The sequence below is a fragment of the Suricata suricatta genome, chromosome 5 (genome assembly GCF_006229205.1).
Source record: "Suricata suricatta isolate VVHF042 chromosome 5, meerkat_22Aug2017_6uvM2_HiC, whole genome shotgun sequence".
In the NCBI taxonomy this organism is placed as follows: domain Eukaryota; kingdom Metazoa; phylum Chordata; class Mammalia; order Carnivora; family Herpestidae; genus Suricata; species Suricata suricatta.
The window spans coordinates 152,122,244-152,143,365 of NC_043704.1; the positions used below are offsets into that span (position 1 = coordinate 152,122,244).

General features: G+C 40.6%; 1 protein-coding gene and 1 pseudogene across 1 annotated transcript in view; one reads left to right on the forward strand and one right to left on the reverse strand.

Annotated features, from left to right (window-relative positions):
- Positions 1-21,122, reverse strand: part of ULK4 (unc-51 like kinase 4) — a 492,439-nt gene that overhangs the window by 119,701 nt on the left and 351,616 nt on the right. The gene's annotated exons all lie outside the window — the stretch shown is intronic.
- On the forward strand, positions 4,263-6,283 carry LOC115292422 (annotated as a pseudogene).

The following is a 21,122-nucleotide window of genomic DNA, read 5'->3' on the forward strand; positions in this document are numbered from 1 at the left end:
AGTAGACCGTTTAAAAGTGTATGACCAGTTTAGGGGAGAGGTAAGGATAAGATACAGGAGAATATATCTGGGTTGCAAGAAGGTGAGAAAGTAAGGGAGAAAGGAGAAAGGAAAATAAGGAGTAAAATTTAAAAGAATTGAGTAAAGAAAAAGGAAAAAGAGGTAATAATGACAAAGAAATAAGTACGAAACAAGTGAAGAAAAAAAATTTTTTATATTAAAAAAAATAACAGCAGCAGCTCCCCCTGGTGGATGGGCGTGGTTTGATGTGGTAGGTCTTGGAGGCTGTTCTCAGAGGCTCCGCCCCTGCCTGAGGGGAAATGAGCAGCAGGAGGTGAAGTGCACACCTTCACAGACTCAATTGCAGAGTCCCCACCCCCAGCCAGGAGCGGGATTGCAATGGGGGAAAGGAAAAAAAAAAAAAAAAAGCTGAGTCTCTCTAGGTTTCAGATAGCTGTTGCTCAAGGCGCTGTGCGCTGCTGGAAATGAGCTGGGAGCTCCTGCAGTCTAAGCTCGCGCCCAGGCCTCCACCTGTCATGTCACCAACTCCTTGTAGTGGGTCGCGTAGGTGTGGGCCCTATTTTTTCCCGTGGGCACCCGGGATTTGCGCAGTCTGTGCAGGGGGCAAGGTGCGCCGTGGAAATGCAGTCCGTGGCCCCAAAACCAAGTTCGAATTGCTCGCTCCTGGTGCAGCCGCAGCCCCGACCGCTTCTCACTGGGAAGCCCACTCCCCTGGCGCAGCCGTGCCAGCCGCTTCTCGCTGGGAAGTCTGCTCCCCTGGCGCAGCGGCGCTCCGGCGGCTTCTCGCCAGGAAGTGCGCTCCCCTGTCTCTTCCTTTTGTCTCTCGGGCTCCGCGCGCTTCCCCCACGTTGGGCTGGGGATCTTGTCTCCCCTGCCCATCCCGGCCTGGCCTGTTTTCAGATTTCACCTGTTCGCCCTCACTCACTCAGGTATCCTTGAGGTTCTATTCTTTCTTGAGTCCGTATTTTCTCCTTCCGCTCTCGCAGATGAGAGTAATATCCTTCTCGGTTCAATAAATGGGGCAGACAGAGTTTACAGAGCTCCCTTTCTCTCCGCCATCTTGGCTCCTCCCCCCAGACCATTTAAAGTAAATATTAAGATACTAGAGTTTAAATGTAATATGCGATTTTATTATTTGACTTCTGTATATTTCTTATTTCTTGTTTTTCTGACTTCTTCCTTTTTTAAAACTTTTCTGTGGGTTGCTTGAACATTCATTTTTAAGTAGTAGTTTCAATTCCCAGTAGTAGTTTCCTAAGGGACCATAACAAAGTACCACAAACAGGTGGCATAAACATTGGGAATTTGTTGTCTCACAGTTCTGGAAGCTAGAAGTCTGCAAGCAAAGGTCAGGGTCATGCTCACTCTGAAACCCATAGCAGAAACTGCCCTTGCTTCTTCGTACCTGCTGGCAATGACTGGTATTCGTTCACTTGTCGTTACATAATTTCAATCTCTGCCTCTGTCATCATGTGACATTTTTCCAGCGTGTCTGTCTTCATATAGTTGTCTTCTTATAAGGACATCAGTCATATTGGATTAGAGGCCCAGTCTATTTGAGAATGACCCTATCTTAACTAATTACATCAGGAACAACAGTCTTTCCAAATAAGGTAAAATTCTCAGGTCCCAAGAGCTAGGACTTCAACATATTATTTTTGTGGGGGACACAATCAACCAGCAGACACTTCCTATCAACTTTGTTCCCTGGGTGCTCAGCTGTTTATTTACCTTGGTTTTTCTGCATCTTGCTGTTATGCTTCTCCAAATGTCTAGCAGTCTTTGGTTTTCTATTTTATGAATGAAAGATCGGGCAGATTATTATAGGCAACTGGCATGGATTTCTTCTGCATTTGCATACATCTGTTTCTTCAATTGGCTTCCCCTGTCTATGCTCTATGGTTTCCTCAAGTTCCACAATGCTTCTCCCTAGTCCCTGAACCCACAGTAGAAATCACCTCAGACAAACAGGTCATACTCTTTACAGTGCAGTTCTTGATTTAGTATGCGGGAATAAAAGCAGAGCAAAATGGATGAGGTGGGGAGACGGATTGGTCTGCCTGTTCTAAATGTTAATCTTCAATTAGCATGGGAAATGCCATAGGGCCTCTACCAGTTTTTCTCCTCACTCTGAGTTTATAGATCTTCTGCACCTGTTCCCACCTTCTGGTTAGTTTTCTCCTAAGTTTGTTCTGGGTAATAGGTGTCTTAACTATTTTGATTCAGTCCCATCTGCTTTCTATCATCCAGTAATTGCATAAGATTTCTTTTCCATTAACAGCGTCTCTTTCTTTCCTCCCCCCAATTTTAAGATATATTTAATCCTTTCTCTATTTTTATAGATTGTGGGTAGTCGGTGAGATAGGCACAGATTTCAGACTTCTATTTCAATCCACTTTAACATTTCTTCATTTTTGAAGTAATTTTGCTTCATTGTTCAAATAACTGGAGACCATTTCTATGCAACATTTTCAAGAGGGCTTATTTCTTGGATAATTGTAAATCTCATAATGTGCGTGGGGAATTTTGGTGACCCCCGCACACACAAAGACTGAAGATATAAAAATCCTCCCATTTTCCCTAGAATACCATGGAAAGGATATACCCACCTGCCGACAATAACAAACCAGCAGACAAATACATGAAACAAGGGTTTTTAAGATATGAGACATCAGGCAAAGCAGGAAAGTGATGCCCAAAGGATGGAAAACAGGTGAGGTGAGCTCTGCTCCTGACGCAGGTTAGAGGCCGATAGGTTTCCAGGCCTCAGCAGAGGAAGGGCAACTAAAGTGGAGACCAGCAGATTTCTTATGAATAAAGTCTCAGAGATCCAAAGCAACCAGAGCTCATAGGACCAAATATCAGAGGGAAGAGAGCACAGCAAGGCTCACTTAAAAAGAAAGAGAGATGACCGAGACAGCAAATTGTCATTAGATGAAATGAATTTATGGTTAAGGACCTTCTGATAAAGAAAGCTCCAGGCCCAAATGGCTTTACTGGTGAACCTACCAAACATCCAAGAAAGAAGTAATACCGATTCTACACTAACACTTCCAGAGAGCTAAAGAAAAGGTGACACTTCCATGCTCCTTCTACATGGCCGGTATCACCAAAACCAGAGATACTCCGAGGAAGCAAACCACAAACCATGAATATAGGTGAAAAAATCTTCAACGAAACGTTAGCAGACCATACCCAGCAACATATTAAAAGGATGACAAGGACGGCCAGCTCAGTGGTAGAACATGTGACTCCTTCTCCTGGTGACATGAGTTCATAACCCAGCTTGTGTGCAGAGTTTACTTTAAAAAAACATTAGGTTTGTCAATTTTATCTCAATAAAACTGAAAATAGACATGAAAAAAATAAAAGGATTATACACCATGCCCAAGCAGAATTTATCGTAGGAACGCAAGGTTAGTTTAACACTTGAAAATCAATGTTATGTCAACATTAATAGGTTAAAAGACAAAAATTACACGATGCTCTCAACAATCACAGAATAGACATCTGACAAAACCAAACCCTATTTAATAATAAAAACACTCAACAAATTAGGCATAAAAGGGAAATTTCTCAAAATGACATAGGATACCTAGGAAAAATCTACAGCTAATACCGTACTTAAGTAAAAAGGGAATTCATTCCCTCTAAGATCATGAACAAGACAGAGATGTCTGTTCTTGCCATTTCTATTCACCATTATATTGGAAGTTCTAGCTAGGGGAATTGGGCAAGGAAAAGAAATAAAAATCATTTAGAAAGCAAAACTATTTGCAGGTGACACGATACACAGAAAATCCTAAGGAATTGAACAAAGAACTACTGGAATAAACAAATTCAGCAAGCCTGTAGAATATAAAATTGATAACTAAGAATTCACTGTATTTCTCCACTCTAGCGGTGTGTAGAATCTGAAAAGGAAATTAAGACAATAGTTCCATTTATAAGAGCATCAAAAAGAATGGAGTATTTAGCACTAAAGTTAAAAGAAGTTCACAATTTGTACACTGAAAACTGTGAAACATTGTTGAAAAAAGTTAAAGAAGGTCCACAAAAATAGAAAAATATTCCATGTTATAGGGTCAGAGGAGTTAATATTACCCAGAAATAATCTGTCCTTAATTAATCTACAAATTGAAAGCATGCAGGAGGTTTCCAGAAGCGCTACCTCTACCGCGCAGCGCAGCTTTGGCCGTCGGAGCGCGTTTGCTGCTTCGCGCTTCTACCATCTAGCCACGATGATAAGTGCCAGCCGGGCCGTAGCAGCTCGTCTAGTCGGTGTCGCCGCCCGCCACAAGGATGTCTGGAATGGCCTTAGTCATGAGGCTTTTAGAATTGTTTCAAGGCGGGACTATCCATCAGAAGCAATCAAGGGAGCAGTTATTGGTATTGATTTGGGCACAACCAACTCCGGTGTGGCAGTTATGGAAGGTAAACAAGCAAAGGTGCTGGAGAATGCTGAAGGTGCCAGAACCACCCCTTCGGTTGTGGCCTTTACAGCAGATGGCGAGCAACTTGTTGGCATGCCAGCCAAGCGACAGGCAGTCACCAACCCAAACAACACATTCTATGCCACCAAGCGTCTCATTGGCCGGCGATATGATGACCCTGAAGTACAGAAAGATATTAAAAATGTGCCCTTTTAAGATTGTCCGTGCCTCCAATGGAGATGCCTGGGTCGAAGCTCATGGAAAACTCTATTCTCCAAGTCAGATTGGAGCTTTTGTGTTGATGAAAATGAAAGAGACTGCAGAAAATTACTTGGGACATACAGCAAAAAATGCTGTGATCACAGTTCCGGCTTATTTCAGTGACTCCCAGAGACAGGCCACTAAAGATGCTGGCCAAATATCTGAACTAAATGTGCTTCAGGTAATTAATGAACCTACAGCTGCTGCTCTGGCCTATGGTCTAGACAAATCAGAAGATAAAATAATTGCTGTATATGATTTAGGTGGTGGAACTTTTGATATTTCTATCCTGGAAATTCAGAAACGAGTATTTGAGGTGAAGTCTACCAATGGAGACACGTTCTTAGGTGGGGAGGACTTTGCCCAGGCCTTGCTATGACACATTGTGAAGGAGTTCAAGAGAGAGACGGGGGTTGATTTGACCAAAGACAACATGGCGCTTCAGAGGGTTCGGGAAGCTGCTCTCCTCATCTGTGCAGACTGACATCAATTTGCCGTATCTTACAATGGATGCTTCTGGACCCAAGCATTTGAATATGAAGCTGACGAGGGCTCAGATTGAAGGGATTGTTACTGATCTAATCAGGAGGACTATCGCCCCGTGCCAAAAAGCAATGCAGGATGCAGAAGTCAGCAAGAGTGACATAGGAGAAGTGATTCTTATTGGTGGCATGACTAGGATGCCCAAGGTTCAGCAGACTGTACAAGATCTCTTTGGCCAAGCCCCAAGCAAAGCGGTCAACCCTGATGAGGCTGTGGCCATTGGAGCTGCCATTCAGGGAGGTGTGTTAGCTGGTGATGTCACAGATGTGCTGCTCCTGGATGTCACTCCTCTGTCTCTGGGTATTGAGACTCTGGGAGGTGTTTCGACCAAACTTATTAACAGAAACACCACTATTCCAACCAAGAAAAGCCAGGTGTTTTCTACAGCTGCTGATGGTCAGACTCAAGTGGAGATTAAAGTGTGTCAGGGTGAGAGAGAGATGGCTGGAGACAACAAACTTCTTGGACAATTTACCTTGATTGGAATTCCCCCAGCCCCTCGTGGAGTCCCTCAGATTGAAGTTACATTTGACATTGATGCCAATGGGATTGTACATGTTTCGGCCAAAGATAAGGGCACAGGACGTGAGCAGCAGATTGGGATCCAGTCTTCTGGTGGATTAAGCAAAGATGATATTGAAAATATGGTTAAAAATGCAGAGAAGTATGCTGAGGAAGACCGACGAAAGAAAGAACGAGTTGAAGCAGTTAATATGGCTGAAGGAATCATTCATGACACAGAAACAAAAATGGAAGAATTCAAGGACCAGTTGCCTGCTGATGAATGCAACAATCTAAAAGAAGAGATTTCCAAAATGAGGGAACTTCTGGCTCGAAGAGATAGTGAAACAGGAGAAAACATAAGGCAGGCAGCATCTTCCCTTCAGCAAGCATCACTGAAGCTCTTCGAAATGGCATACAAAAAGATGGCATCTGAGCGAGAAGGCTCTGGAATTTCTGGCACTGGGGAACACAAGGAAGATCAGAAGGAGGAGAAACAGTAATACCAATAAACTTTGGAGTCAGAATATGACGCTTGGGAGTGAAGAAACTTCCTGAGCAGAAATGGGCAAATTTCAGTCTTTTACTGTGTTTTTGCAGTATTCTATATATAATTTCCTTAATATGTAAATTCAGTAACCATTAGCTAATGATCATTTAATGAGAATTCCAACCATACAAAGTTCACAGTACTTTGTCCCTAGTTATTTTTCAGCTGCATGTAAAGGGAGGGGAAGATGATCTACTGATCGTCATAAAAACAATGTTGTTTTGTGCTTTGGTAGCCATATTTTCAAGAGGCAAAACCATCTCAGTAAAGAAGGTACTTAGCCGTAAGTCTGGAATGTCCAGACAGTGTGTACATGGGAGTCTTCAACTGACGCCTTGCAAGGCAAGCCAGCGGGGCCATGTTGGGAAGGAAGGCAGAAGCTAGATCAATGGGAAAATAGCTGTTAGGTACAGCTTTTAAAAAGGTAGTAATAGGGCTCCATAACTTAACTAAGGCATCATTTTCTAGCTACCTTTTGGCCTGTGTCTGGCACCTGTATCCTTATTGCTTTTTTTTGATCCAGTCTGGATTTTTAAAAAAAATAATAAATGAAAAGCATCTTGATAAAAAACAAAAAACAAAAAACAAATTGAAAGCATGCAAAAGCTGTAGCTGGCTTTTTTTTTCTTTTGCCAGGAATTGATAAGCCAATCCTAAAACTCATCCAAAAATGCAAGGGACCATGAATGACCCCCCCTCAATCTTCAAAAAGAACAAATGTGGAGGGCTCACATTTCCCAATTTCAAATTTTGCTAGAAAGCTACAATATTTCAGTTAATGTGGTAGTGGCATCAGGATACATATAAAGACCAATGGAAAAGATCTGAGAGCCCAGAGCAAACCCTCATGTTTGGTAAGTCGGTTTTCTGCAAGAGTTCTGAGATGATTCAATGGGGAAAAGTCTTATCTATAAATGCTGCTAAGAAAACTAAATATCCACGTGCAAAGGAATGAAGTTGGAACACTACATCTCACTGTATATGAAAATTATCTCAAAATGGGGTCAAATATTTAAACATATACAACTTTTAGAAGACGAAATTAAGAGTAAATCTCTGTGACCTTGGGTTAGGCAATGTTTCCTAGGTCTGACACCAAATGCACAAGCAACACAAGAAAAACATAAATTGTATTTCACCAAAATTTAAAAAATGGTGTGCTGCAAATAATACCATGAGAAAGTGAAAAGTGCACCCAAGGAACAAGAGAAAATTGTTGGAAATCTAATGAGCTGACAGGGAACTTGTATATACAAAATATATAAAAGCTCTGACAACTCAATAAGAGAAAGACAAATATTCTTCTTAAAGGGGTAAAGAAGACAGGCGTTCCTCCAAGAAACGTATAGAGATCATCAGTAAGCACAGGAAAAGATGCTCAACACCACTAGTCATCAGGGAAATGCAAGTCAAAACCACCCTGAGATCCCACTTCACACACACTAGGATGACGAGAATTAAGAACACAGATAATAACAAGTGTTGGTGTGAACGTGGGAAATGGGAACTCTCATACATTGCCGGTGGGAATAAAACGGTGCAGTCACTTGGGAAGTGGTCAGTTATTTCCTCAAAAGGTTAAACATAGACTTACCATAGCAACTCACCAGGCAATTCCACTCTTACACACTCAAGAGACAAAAAGACGACATTCACACAAAAACTTGTATCCCATAGACTCCACCAAAAAGCTATTAGATCTAAAAATATTCAGTGAAGTTGCAGGATACAGAATTACTATCCAGAAATCTGTTGCATTTCTGCATGCTAATAATGAGGTAGCAGAAAGAAACACTACGAAAACAATCCCATGTATAATGGCATCCAAAAAAAATACCTTGGAATAAATTTAACCAAGAGGGTGAAAGACCTGTCCATTATAAACTATAAGACATTGACTGAAAGAAATTGAAGATGACACAAATGGAAAGATGAATATTTAATGCTCATAGGTTGAAAGAATTATTATTGTTGAAATGTCCACATCACACAAAACAACCTACAGATTCAATGCAATCCCTATCAAAATTCCAACGGTATTTTCCACAGAACTAGACATGACTCTGAAATTTGTATGGAACTATAAAGACCCCAAAGAGCCAAAGCAATCTTGTGAATGAAGAGCAAAGCTGGAGGCATCATGCTCCCTGATTTCATAACGATAGTAATCAAAACAGTATGGTACGCGAACAAAAGCAGACACATCGATCAATGGAACAGGATGGAAGCCCAGAAATAAACCCATGCTTATATGGGAATTAATCCAAAACAAAGGAGGCAGAAGTATACAATGGGAAAGAGTCTAACAAGTGGTGTGGGGAAACTGGACAGCTACGTGCAAAAAAAAAAAAAATGAAAATGGACTACTTTCTTACACCATGCACACAAACTTAAAATGGACAAAAGACCTAAATGTTAGACCTGAAACCATAAAACTCTTAACTTAAAGAAAACTCTTGGATATTGGCTTTAGCTGTATTTTCTGAATGGGTCTCTTCCAGGCAAAAACAACAACAAAGTGTTAGGACTACATGAAACTAAAAACTTCTGCATGGCAACAGAAACCATCAACAAAACAAAAAGGCAAGATACTGACTGAGGCTAGGGGCAAATGGTATATTTGATAGAGGGTTAATATCTAAAATATATGAAGAACTTATAAAACTCAACACCAAAAGAAACACAAACAACTCAATTACAAAATGGGCAGAGGACCTGAATAGATGTTTTTCCAAAGAAAGTCCATAGATGGCCGACAGCCACATGAAAAGATGCTCAGCATCACTAATCATCAGGGAAAGGCAAATCAATACCACAATGAGATACCACCTCACACCTGTCAGAATGACTAGTATCAAAAAGATAAGAAATAAGTTTTGGTGAGGATGTGGCGAAAAGGGAGCCCTCGTGCACTGCTGGTGGGAATACAAATTAGTGCAGCCACTATAGAAAACATTATTGAGGTTCCTCAAAAATTTAAAATAGAAATACCATACAATCCGGTAATATCACTGCTGGGTATTTACCTGGAAAAAAACCCCACTCATTTAAAAAGATATGTACACTGCCATGTTTACTGAAGCATTATTTACAATAGCCAAGTTACGGAAGTAACTAAGTGTCCATCAACTAATAAGTGGAAAAAGAAGAGGTACATATACACAATAGAATATTACTCAGCTATAAAAATGGATTAAAAACTTGCCATTCAAGATAATGTGGATGGATCTAGAGGGTATTATGCTAAGTGAAATAAGACATACTGAGAAAGACCAAAATCATGATTTCCAAGAAAAGAAAACAAATGAATAAACAACAACAAAAACAAAAACAGACTCATAAAAACAGAACAAACTGGTGGTTGTCAGATGGGAGAGAGGTAGGGGATGGGTGGAATAGGTTAAGGGGATTAAGAGGCACAAACTTCCAGTTACGGAATAACGAAGTCACGGGGCTGAAAACACAGCATGCAGAATACAGCCAATAACATGGCACTACTCTGTGTGGTGACAGATGTTAGCCACTGTTACGGTGGTATTTTGTAATGTGTCTAGTTGGTGACAGTGTTGTGCGCCCGAAACTTACATTGTATGTCAACTATACTTTAATTAAAAATAAAGAAAGGATAAAAGAGAAAAGAACAAAATAAGATTCCTCATGAACACAGGTGCACAAATTCTAAACAAAGTTATACCAACTCAAACTGCACAAAATATTAAAAGAATAACAATAAAGATAATGCACCCTGACTAAATGGGGTGTACTCTAGGAATGCAGGGTCAGCTGAATGTTCAAAACAATCGATCCATATATCATATGTATTAATTCCCTAGGGCTGCCATCCTAAAGGACCACAACATGGGTGATTAAAACAACAAAAATCTATTCTCTCACAGTTCCAGAGGCAAGGGGTCTAAACTCAACGTGTCGGCAGAACTACGGTCCCTGAAGCCTCACTGGTGAGTCCCTCCCCAGCTTGCGGTGCCCCAGACGGTCCCGGGCTGGTGGCCGAAGTCCACATGCTGCCTCACACATCACCCTGTGTCCTCCCATGTGCCCCTGGCTTCGTGTGGCCACCTTACAATGAAGCCTGTGGTCAAGTTCAGTGAGGGACACCTGCTACTCCAGTACGACCCCATCTTTCAAGATTACAACTGCAACGATCCTATTTCCACAGGAGGTCACACCTGGAGGTACTGGGAGTCAGAACCTGATTTATCTTTTCTGAGTCAACCCATAACATCATATTAATTAGTAAAAAAGAAAAGCCCTATGATCACCTCAATAGAAAGAATATGTATCAATATTCAACATCTAGATCTAACAAAAGTTCAGCAAACTAAGATAGAAGGAAACTTTCTCCACCTGATAAAAGGCACGCTTCACCCTGAGCTCAGACAGGAGTCTGCCCTCACCACTTCCATTCAGCACTGAATGGGAGGTTCCGGCCAGAGCAGGCGGGCCCAAACCGGCCCATGCAGATTGTGAAGAGACCATGGTTGCTCATTTCCACAAGGCACGATCCTCTCTGTAGAAAATCCAATGGAGTTTACACATAAACTACTTAAGCCCATTGAGTTTAACAAAGTTACAGGATTCAAGAGCAACATACAAAATCAACTAAATTTTTCTATGTTGGCAACAATCAAAAATTAGAATTAAACAATACCATCTACAGTGACACCTAAACAATTGAAAAGGGATAAGTGTGACAAAACATGGAAGACTTGTATATTAAAAAATATAAAATACTGCTGAGAGAAATTAAAAAGGACCAAAACACAGGGAGTGATATACCTTGTTCATGAGTCAGAAGACTCGATGTTGTTAAAATGGACCTTCTCTCCAAATTAGTCTACAGTCAATGTGATCCCATTAAAATCTCAGTAGTTTGGGGGTTTGGGAGTTTTTTGTGGGGTTTTCTTGTGGAGAGGGGCAGAAACTCACAAGCTGATTCTAAGTTTCCTATGGAAATGCAAAGGACATAGGATGGCCAACACAAATTTGAAAAAGAACAAAAGTTAAAAGACTAACACTACCAAACTGGTGCAGCCGCTCTGGAAAACCGTGTGGAGGCTCCTCAGAAAACGATCCATAGAACTCCCCTATGACCCAGCAATAGCCCTGCTAGGGATTTACCCAAGGGATACATAAGTGCTGATGCATAGGAGCACATGTACCCCAATGTTCATAGCAGCACTTTCGACAATAGCCAAATCATGGAAAGAGCCTAAATGTCCATCATCTGATGAATGGATCAAGAAGATGTGGTTTATCTATACAATAGAGTACTACACATGGCAATGAGAATAAATGAAATCTGGCCATTTGTAACAAAATGGATGGACCTAGAGGGAGTCATGCTAAGTGAAATAAGTCAGGCAGAGAAGGACAGATACCATATGTTGTCACTTATAGATCTAACTGGAGAAACCTAACAAGAGACCATAGGAAGGGGAAAGGGGGAGAAAAGAGTTGGGGAGAGGGTGTGAGGCAAATCATGAGAGACTTTTGAATTCTGAGCACAACTGAGGGCTGAAGAGGGAGGGGGGAGGAGGGGGAATGGTCATAGAGAGGGGCACTTGTGGGGAGAGCACTGGGTGTTGTATGGAAACCAACTTGGTAATAAACTATATATATATAGTTTATATATATATATAAAGACTAACATTACCAGCCTGCATGACTTATTATAAAGCTAAATAGAACAGTGTGCCATTGACATAAAGTGAGAGACCCAGAAATAGACCTGCACAAGTACAGTCAGCTGATTTTTCAGAAAAGGGCAATGGCAGTGCAGCGGAGAATACATCTGCAACATGCGGTGTGGTCAAACAATGTGCCAAACAGAAACTTCAATCGTACCTTTTACCCTGAACCAAAATTAACTCAAAATGGTTGACAACAGAGGTCAATTCTAGTGCGCAGGTGGCCCCAGGATCACCAGGGAGCATCCACATTCAATGAAAGAAAACTGGGCCCTCAGCAATCTCTGAAATTCATCTCATTCTTGGGGGAAAAAAGCGGTTGATAGACCTAAATACAAGACCTAAAACTATAAAACTTCGAAGAGAAAGCTGAGAGAGAGCTTCTTGACCAGGGATATGACTGAAAGGGCACAATTTACAAAAGGAAGAAAAAGAAAGGTAAAATGGACCTCATCTAAATTAAAAAATTCTCTTTGAAAGACACAGTCTAGCTCATAAAATGTTTAATAAAAGGTAGATTTCACCACTCCCACCCCCAACGCAGAGTCTCCCCCTTTAATGGAGACCCATGAAGAAGTGCTTCTTGAGACCCAAAGAACCATGTTTCCTGCCCCCACCCCTCACGCCTGCAACCCGTCCCACTTTCTGAGTAATGTACGTCTCATAAATAGTCATATTTCCATTTCTGTGTGGCAATCAGGGTTCTCAAGGCCAAAACCATGGCCCAACTTCAGCAATTATGTTAGACTTCCCCCATCTTGTCTTTGTTATTTGTTTTCTGCTTTATTTAGAATTGCCAGACTTAAAAAAAAAAAAAAAGGCACACCCACTTAAGTTTGAATTTCAGATGAACTGTGAAATTTTTTAATGTTTGTTTATTTCTTTTGAGAGAGGGAGAGAGTGTGTGCACGAGCAGAGGAGGGGTAGTGGGAGAGGGCGAGAGAGAATCCCAAATAGGCTCCACGCCCTTGGCCAGGAGCACGATGTGGGGCTGGCTATGACCTTAGCTGGAATCAAGAGTCAGATCCTTAACTGACTGAGTCACCCACACGCCCCAAAGAGTGAATCTTTTTTAGTGTAAGTATGTCCATTGGCATCTTGTATTTTATCTGTTGGCACTAAATTTACTGCAAACATTCTTACAGCCAACTCAAATGCTTTATGAAAGAGGTAGCAAATACACACAATTCAGAAATAAAATAAACTTATGCTTGAATTCTTAAAACTGTTTTAAAACAATTAAGAATCCCAGTTGTGCTTCCGTTTATTTGGTCTACACAATACAATGCCTTTGAAAGTTGTCCTCATTTTGTATTATATTTTAAAAATTCCGCTAGGTATGGTATTTTGTCAAAAATATATGGGAATATTTATTTTTAGAGAAGAGAACAAATTAACTAAGAAAAACAATAACCACTTATAATGCAATGTTTTCTATTTTTACACTGTCTAAAAGCACCCGGAGACAAGACTTCCTCTGTATTGTCAGGACACCTTTAATAAGATTTCACATTAGGCCATCAATCCCTGTTCTTCTTCATTTTAATAGATCACTCCTGCCCAAACTCAGCTCCGAGGTAGCAGAAAATATCATTAAGCTGATAAATGGTGGCGATTCCAGATGACATCGCCTAAAGAAACAGTATTGCCCACAGTCTTGGCATTGCCCCCGTACCCTTGAGAAGTAAGGAGACTCTAGTCTCATTGACCCCCAGGCAAATTACATTTCTGAAAGTGAAAATTTAAAGGGAAGAAAACCTGCCACTACCATTAATGATTTAGCTGTAAGTCTATATATCACAGACCAGAGTGCCAGGGTTAAAAAATACATATATATCCGAAAACAAGTTTAAAGTCATTGGTAGGTCAAGAGGGTCTTGACTTCCGAGGCTCCTGCCTAACTTTTGTAAAAAACTCCACATTTTCCATGTCAATGCCTACAGAGTAGGGAAACATGGCTCACTTAAACAACCATAACCAGTCAATGTAGAAGGAGATTTAAATGATTCTACTGAGGCAGCAAAGTTGCAGAAACCATAGAGAGATTCAAGTGGATTTCATTGTCACTGGATGAGAGACATATGTGTGGAGACAGCCACTCAAGAAGTAGCCAAACGGGGGCACCTGGGTGGCTCAGTAGGTTAAGCATCTGACTTTGGCTCAGGTCATGATCTGACAGTCCATGTGTTCGAGCCCCATGTCTGGCTCTGTGCTGACAGCTCAGAGCCTGGAGCTGCTTCAGATTCTGTGTCTCCCTCTCTCTCTGCCCCTCTCCTGCTCACTCTCTGTCTCTCTCTCAAAATAAAAAAAAGACATAAAGAAATTAAAAAAGAAAAGAAGTAGCCAAACATTCCCTCGTGCTTCCACATTTGCATCTTACAATGTCTTCCACACAGAAGCCACAGTGGTTGTTTGAACTTTAATCAGATCATATCACTCTTGTGCTCAGGGCCTCCAGTGACTTCTCCCTGCATTTAGAATACGGTCCAAATGCCTCACGGTGATCCACCTGGTCCTGAGCAATGAGACGGTGCAACTGGAGTGAACTGCCAAAAGCCACGCCATGCAGCCAGAGACGAGAGCAAGAGGACACAGCGGCCACCACACACGAGTTAGGTCCTCATTCTCTGCTGGGACCACTGCGGCGGGGATTTTCTCAGGGAGCTACTACAGGCATAGCACAGGATATTCCAGTGTGGAGCTCGGGGGACACGCCATGGCTCAAGATACCGATTTGGGTGGCGGCCCACGCAGGTGTGGGGTTGGGGACGCTCTGCTTCAGGGAAGCCTCCTCATCACTCCTACTGCCACCCCTCCTAGGAAGATTTAGGACTGCTTCACTCCGTGCTACTGTTTAATCTCTTCTCAGCTTCAACTTCCTTAGGGAAAAGTCCTGACACCATTTTGGAGGGCAAATACTAGGCTACTTAGTCTTCAGCATGTGGAAGTTGGACAAGAGCATACAAAGGATCACACGGGAGCTGTTGGTCATATGCCCCTATTTTCATCTCCTCCCGTGAGACCAGAAGTGCTGGGGGGCCTGGTGGAAGCCCAACGCCCACCACCACGCTGGCGTGTTTTGGAGCCAAGCTTTTTCTGCCCTAGTTTAATCCTTCCACAGGTTTCCTTCTGTCCTGCGGAAATACACTGAAATCTTTTTCTGCTACTGAGTCTTCATTGTTATAAGTTACTCCTTTTTGAGTCCCTGCACTTTTCCTTCAAAGGCATCTGGTCAGACACAGATGAGTGTATGAAAAAGACCAGCTGGAAAGAGGCCATCCTCAGGATTTCCATGGCAAATCTCACATTTGTTTCATAGGATCATTTCAACAAACTAAAGAAGTATGGATGGAATTATGATAAAAACTAAATTTGTGTAAGATTTTGGGAAGAGTCTATAAGTCTTACAACCAGGTATTCAGCTGGCCTCTCCATTAAGTTAGGTCACATATTATGCCTTTCAAAATATTCTTTTTTTCTTGTTACATTTCTTTTTGGCCTTTTTTATGGGGTGGTTTTAGTCACTTCTGTAAAAGGGAGTCCCCCCATTTCTGTTCTGTCAGAGAAAGAAAAGCTGTTGGGTTTTGTGCATTACATCATGATACACCAACTTACTGACCTTCGCTTTTTAGTTCCAACAAATGTTTTATTTCAATCTTTTCCTAAGCATAGAAATATTATCAACCTAAATAATAATCCTTTTTAGACTTAATATTTATTTATTTCTTTTATCTCACAGCATTATCTTCAATATCACACCTTCTCATCCATCATTGCTGCCCATTAGTGGTAGTGGAAGGCATTCCTATTTTTCCAATTTTAATGAAAATGGCTTCACTGTCTTTTTAAAATGTTTACTATTAATTTTTGGGAAATAACTTTCAATATGCTTAGAAACTTCACTCTATGTTAAATGGAGTTTTAAAAAATAACGAATGGCTAAACTTTCTAGTAGTATTATGACCATGGTTTTAATCTCCTTCAATTTCTTAAAAATTAAATTATGCTCTTCTAGTGCTTGAACTTTTTTGAGTTCCTGGATCAAATCTGGTTTAGTTACATTGGTTGTTTAATAGATTGCTAGATTTGATTTACTTAAAAAAAATTTCTTAGCTATATTTATAAGTAAAAGTAATCTGTAGCTGTTCTGTATTATTTGAAAGTAGGTTGTGGCATTAAACTTATTCTAGTTTTTGAAAATGAACCAGAAAGCTTCTGTATTTTCCTGTACTCTGAATTAAACAGCATAAAAGTTGTCTATTCCTTGAAAATTTAGAATTCACATGTAAAGCTACCTAGACTTGTGATATTTTAATCATAACCATGTAGATGCATAGTATCACATCACTACAATCCAGCTGTCTGGTTTTTTTTTTTTTTTCCTATAAGTTTTTTGTTTTGTTTTGTTTTGGTAAGTGAGTAGTGGAATTCTAGTATTTACCCTTCAAACTGCTTGTGAAAGAAATCTAAGCAGGATAATAAAGAGAAAAATGTTCCTTCTTTCCTTACAGGTGAAGAGCAGATTATATTCTGTGTCATAAAGGAGTCCTTGAAAATATCATTTCTAACAAAGAAGTCCTGTAAGACATCTAGAAGACAAAAAGGGTGATTGTATCCTGTGAAATCAATGTTTAACTTTTAAAACATAAGTAACTGACTGGTTAGCCTACCCAAGAGTGTTTGCCTTGGAGATTGTACTTACTCTGACATCTTTGAATTTCTACACCATATCTACACACTTGTAAGATTTGTTGGATTCACACATCCCTGTTTTCCACCATGTGTGGTATAAACAAATTAGACCTTATGGATTCCTATCTAAACAAAGAGGTTGAGAGATTTACATCATTAGTGATCAAATTTTACCCACTTTTGAAGCTTGGTATTTTTATCTATTCTGATACCAATTTTGGTAACTCATAATTTGCTACATAATCATCTACCTCTTTGTATTCCCAAAGTTAATGCCTTCATGTTATACATAGTTCTCGTCTGTGTGGCTGTGTGTCCTTTCTCTTGTTGCCACAGCCATGGAATCTTAAACATTATTTCTACCTGTTAAAAGTAAGCCACTCAGAACATGTGATGCTGGTGACGATGTAGCAAAATGAACACATTTCCACACCTTTCACTGAATATAAATTGCTAAAAATTGGGGGGAAGCTATATGGTAATTAATACTTACTGACATTTAAAAGCACCTTTCAACCTACCGGCTCACTTCTGGGTGCTTATCTAATTAAAGGAAATGCAGACGTCCCTCAAATTGTACAAAGATGAGTACTGTATGATGATATTCTCAGTAAGTGACAATAATGTGGACAGCCATCTCTCGGGAGGTGTTTGGGTTGAAGAGATAATGATACATTCATACAATGAAATGCCATGCAATTACTAAAAAGAATGAGATTGATAAGTAAATACTGACTTGGAAAGACGTCCATAATATTGAGATAAGTAAAAAGTTACAAAAGATCTACCTATACTGTGATCCTATTTTTAGGAATGAGAGCTAAATCAAAACAAGAAACAAAACCAATGATACAAGTGCGTGTGATTTTAAGGAAAAAGAATGAAAGAATATGTGTCAAATGTAAACAGTGGTTACACTGGCGGGTAGTCCAGTTTTCCTTTCAGGGGAGACTTTAGTTCTTTCTACTTTACCCATTTCTAGATTGTTGCGGCTGTTACAATGTGCTTGTGTCACTTTTGTAATTCAAACATCGGAAACAGTGTCAACTATACACACCCATCCATACATAAATAAAAGCATCTGGACTAAATCCACCTTCCCTTCCCCTCAAATTTAAGAGAGGGTAACTCTTGGGGCGCTTGGGTGGCTCAGTTGGTTCAGTGTCCAACTTCAGCTCAGCGCTCACAGTTCGTGAGTTTGAGCCCTGTGCCAGGCTCTGTGGTGAAGGCTCAGAGCCTGGAGCCTGCTTGGATTCTGTGTCTCCCCCCCTCTCTCTGCCCCTCCCCTGCTTGTGCTGTTTCTGCCTCAAAACTTAATAAACGTTAAAAAATGTTTTTTAAATAAAAGAGGGTAAATCTCCTGGGCATCCTCTGTAAGGACCCTCAGATACTGACGTGAGGCAAACTCAAGACTTGCTGTAACCAAATATAATGGAGAAAGCGTGAAGGGCTGAACCAGCGCTTAGCAGCTCCAATAACAGACTCATAGTTGTCATGATGGTCAATTAATGAACAAAGAAACGTGGAAATGCTAGTTTTTGCTTATAAGATAAAAAATGTATTACAGAATTATATAATTTAGAAGGCTGTTCAAGTTACTGTTTACTGAAAAATACCTGACGTCCTCTTCATACTAAAAGAATTCCTTTTTGAAGAGCTCACTTCTAAGTAATATAGGCTTGAGGTAGAGAATGTGCCCCAAGGGAAAAATAATAAAAGATAATACATTTATCCCGAAAAAGGGTTTTTATTTCCATTCAAAGAATGAATATTTCAGAATGAGATTGAAAGGCTAATAAAATTTAAAAAACCACTTCCTAATGGTAGAAACTCATGAAACCAGGCCATTTTTACAACTGGAAGAAGAAAATTCTCTGTAGAAAATCAGTTACACATAGTTATGGCTTTATCATCTAGACATTTAGCATGAATTCCGTAAGGTAAAGTCTCAGATTTATAAACTAACGGTTCATTTATTCAAAGACACTGATCCAGAATTAAAATTACAATGAGACTGTTTGTCTAAGGGTTTATGCTGTAGGACTCTGTGGCCCCAAAGCACCTTTCCCGGGAGCTCTGCCCCCTGTACCTTCGTGACCAGCGGGCACTGAGGAGCCTCTGTCAGCGGGGCTGAAGCGGCAGCTTCCCCCACAACAGGGCTGCTCAGGCAGCTAATTTTAGAGCTACAATGAAATTGCTGGAAATACCCCCGGGTCCATTATTTCAGCGCATTAATGAGGCCGCTCACAAAGAGAGTTTATTACAATGAGATAGATGTTTATTAGATCAGTAATATGATTACAGAACATGCTGTATGGGAAGGGCCTCCGGGAGCCGTAGATAGGGCAATTGTGCAGGCATTAAACAAAACAAAAAAGCCAAACATCATTATCAAAACCGCTAACTTCACTGTCTCACAGTTACGGGTAAAGATCCACACTATTAAATATCCACATTATTTTCTTGTTTCAAGAAGAACGATGCAAAGGCACGCTTTCTGAGTTTACACAAGATCAAAGACGTTTTGCGGGGGAGCAAAAATAAAACAAAGCCAGCTCAGAGCGTTTGCTGCTCATCTTAAGTAAGGCCCCCTTGTAAAGACACCCAGGAACTGTATTCCAAGGCTGCAGCCATAATGGGTTTTTGACTGCATGTCATTGTACTACTGAATAATAAAGATAACGCCAGCATCAATAATGATACAACAAAGATAAAAACAGGCATGGGGGGCGAGTATTCAGTGCGAGTATGTAGTAAGCAGTACTCTGGCAGCTCCTCACCCACTGCTTCTCGGTCCCCCCAACAGCCCTGTGGGGTGTTACCACTTCCTCCTGTTTCTGACGTCGAATAGAGACTTGCTAACTTCCCCCACGATCATGCATCTGCGGACCAGCAAACCCAGCTGAGCCACAGGTAGGTGCGTAGATGCTCAGAGACGACCCAAATGAATCATGGAAACCCGCTGTGTCTTGCCAAGCGGCCTCACGCGCCGTGTCAAATTAACTGGATTACGCTGTTTTGTGTTCCCTTTGAAAAGATGCAATCATTTCTCTTTTTGTCGCTGTTACCTGCACATGGACAGCTCCAGGCACTCTGTCAGGCTGTTAACCCTACTGACAGCGAAGCAATAGCAGTTTCCACGGTTTACAAATCTAGCACACATGTTGGGAGGCCAAGATGTTAAAGACCAGACTGCCAAAGTAAATTGCAGTCAGTATGACCTTGACGCGGGTCAAGTTTCAGATATAGACAGATATAAAGATACATAGTATAGAGTTATTTATAGACATAAAATTCATGGCCAATTACCCATCATCCATCACTGGAGTTTTAAACGGAGTTTTCTTCATCACCCCAAAAGAAATAGCATAACATGTCATGAGTCTGACTATGTCTCTCCTTGAACCAGTGAAGAAAAGATGTTTTCTGTGGGGGAAACCAGTGCTGAACATGCTCCTTTCTCTAGAGGGTCACATAACGTAAAAGGCAGGCTCTTCCCTGTAACACTTGGGGAATATGCCAGAATACTGAAGCCCACTACTCATCCCCAGTTCCGTGGTACAAAAGAATATCTACAGTTTCATTCCCTTGTGTTTACTTTTATTAGGAAGACATCAAATTAGGTCAAAGAGAAGAGGATTTCATTGGATACGCTTTGCCACTGTCTCCGAGGACACAAACCACTCCCGAATATTCCACTATATGGTGCAAAGAATAAACATAACTAATTATATTCAAAGAAATGGTATTTTCATAAGAAATGCAAGTGCTACTCCCACTTATCCAAAAATTCTATTACAAAAGAAAAATAGAACCAATTAAGTAAAATCTTAATAGTACATGATGTCTGTAGTCTTTCACAAATATGTCACCATATAGATATCCACCTTACTCCTTATAACACAATAATCCTGAATAAATCAAATAGCTAAATGTAAAACAAACAAAACATGAAAGCACTAGAAGAAAACATGGGTGAATATAGTTATAACCTTGGAATGCAAAGACCTTTAAAACATGACATAAAACTCAAAAGTCAGGGGCACCTGGGTGGCTCAGTTGATTGAGCATCCGATATAGGCTCAGGTCATGATCTTGTGGCTCATGGGTTCGAGCCCCGCGTCAGGCTCTGTGCTGACAGCTCACAGCCTGGAGCCTGTCTTTGGATTCTGCGTGTCTCTCTCTCTCTGCCCCTCCCCTGCTCATACTCTGTCTCTCTGTGTTTCCCAAAAATAAATAAACATTAAATTTAAAAAACTCTCACAAGTCAGGAAGGAAAATACTAAAAACATTTCACTATTAAATGGAAACTACCTTTATAGCTAAAATAAAAGTAAAAATTAGAAATACAAAGATAAAATGAAAACTGGTATTTTTTATAACAAAATAAGCTGCTTAATATACAAAAAGCTT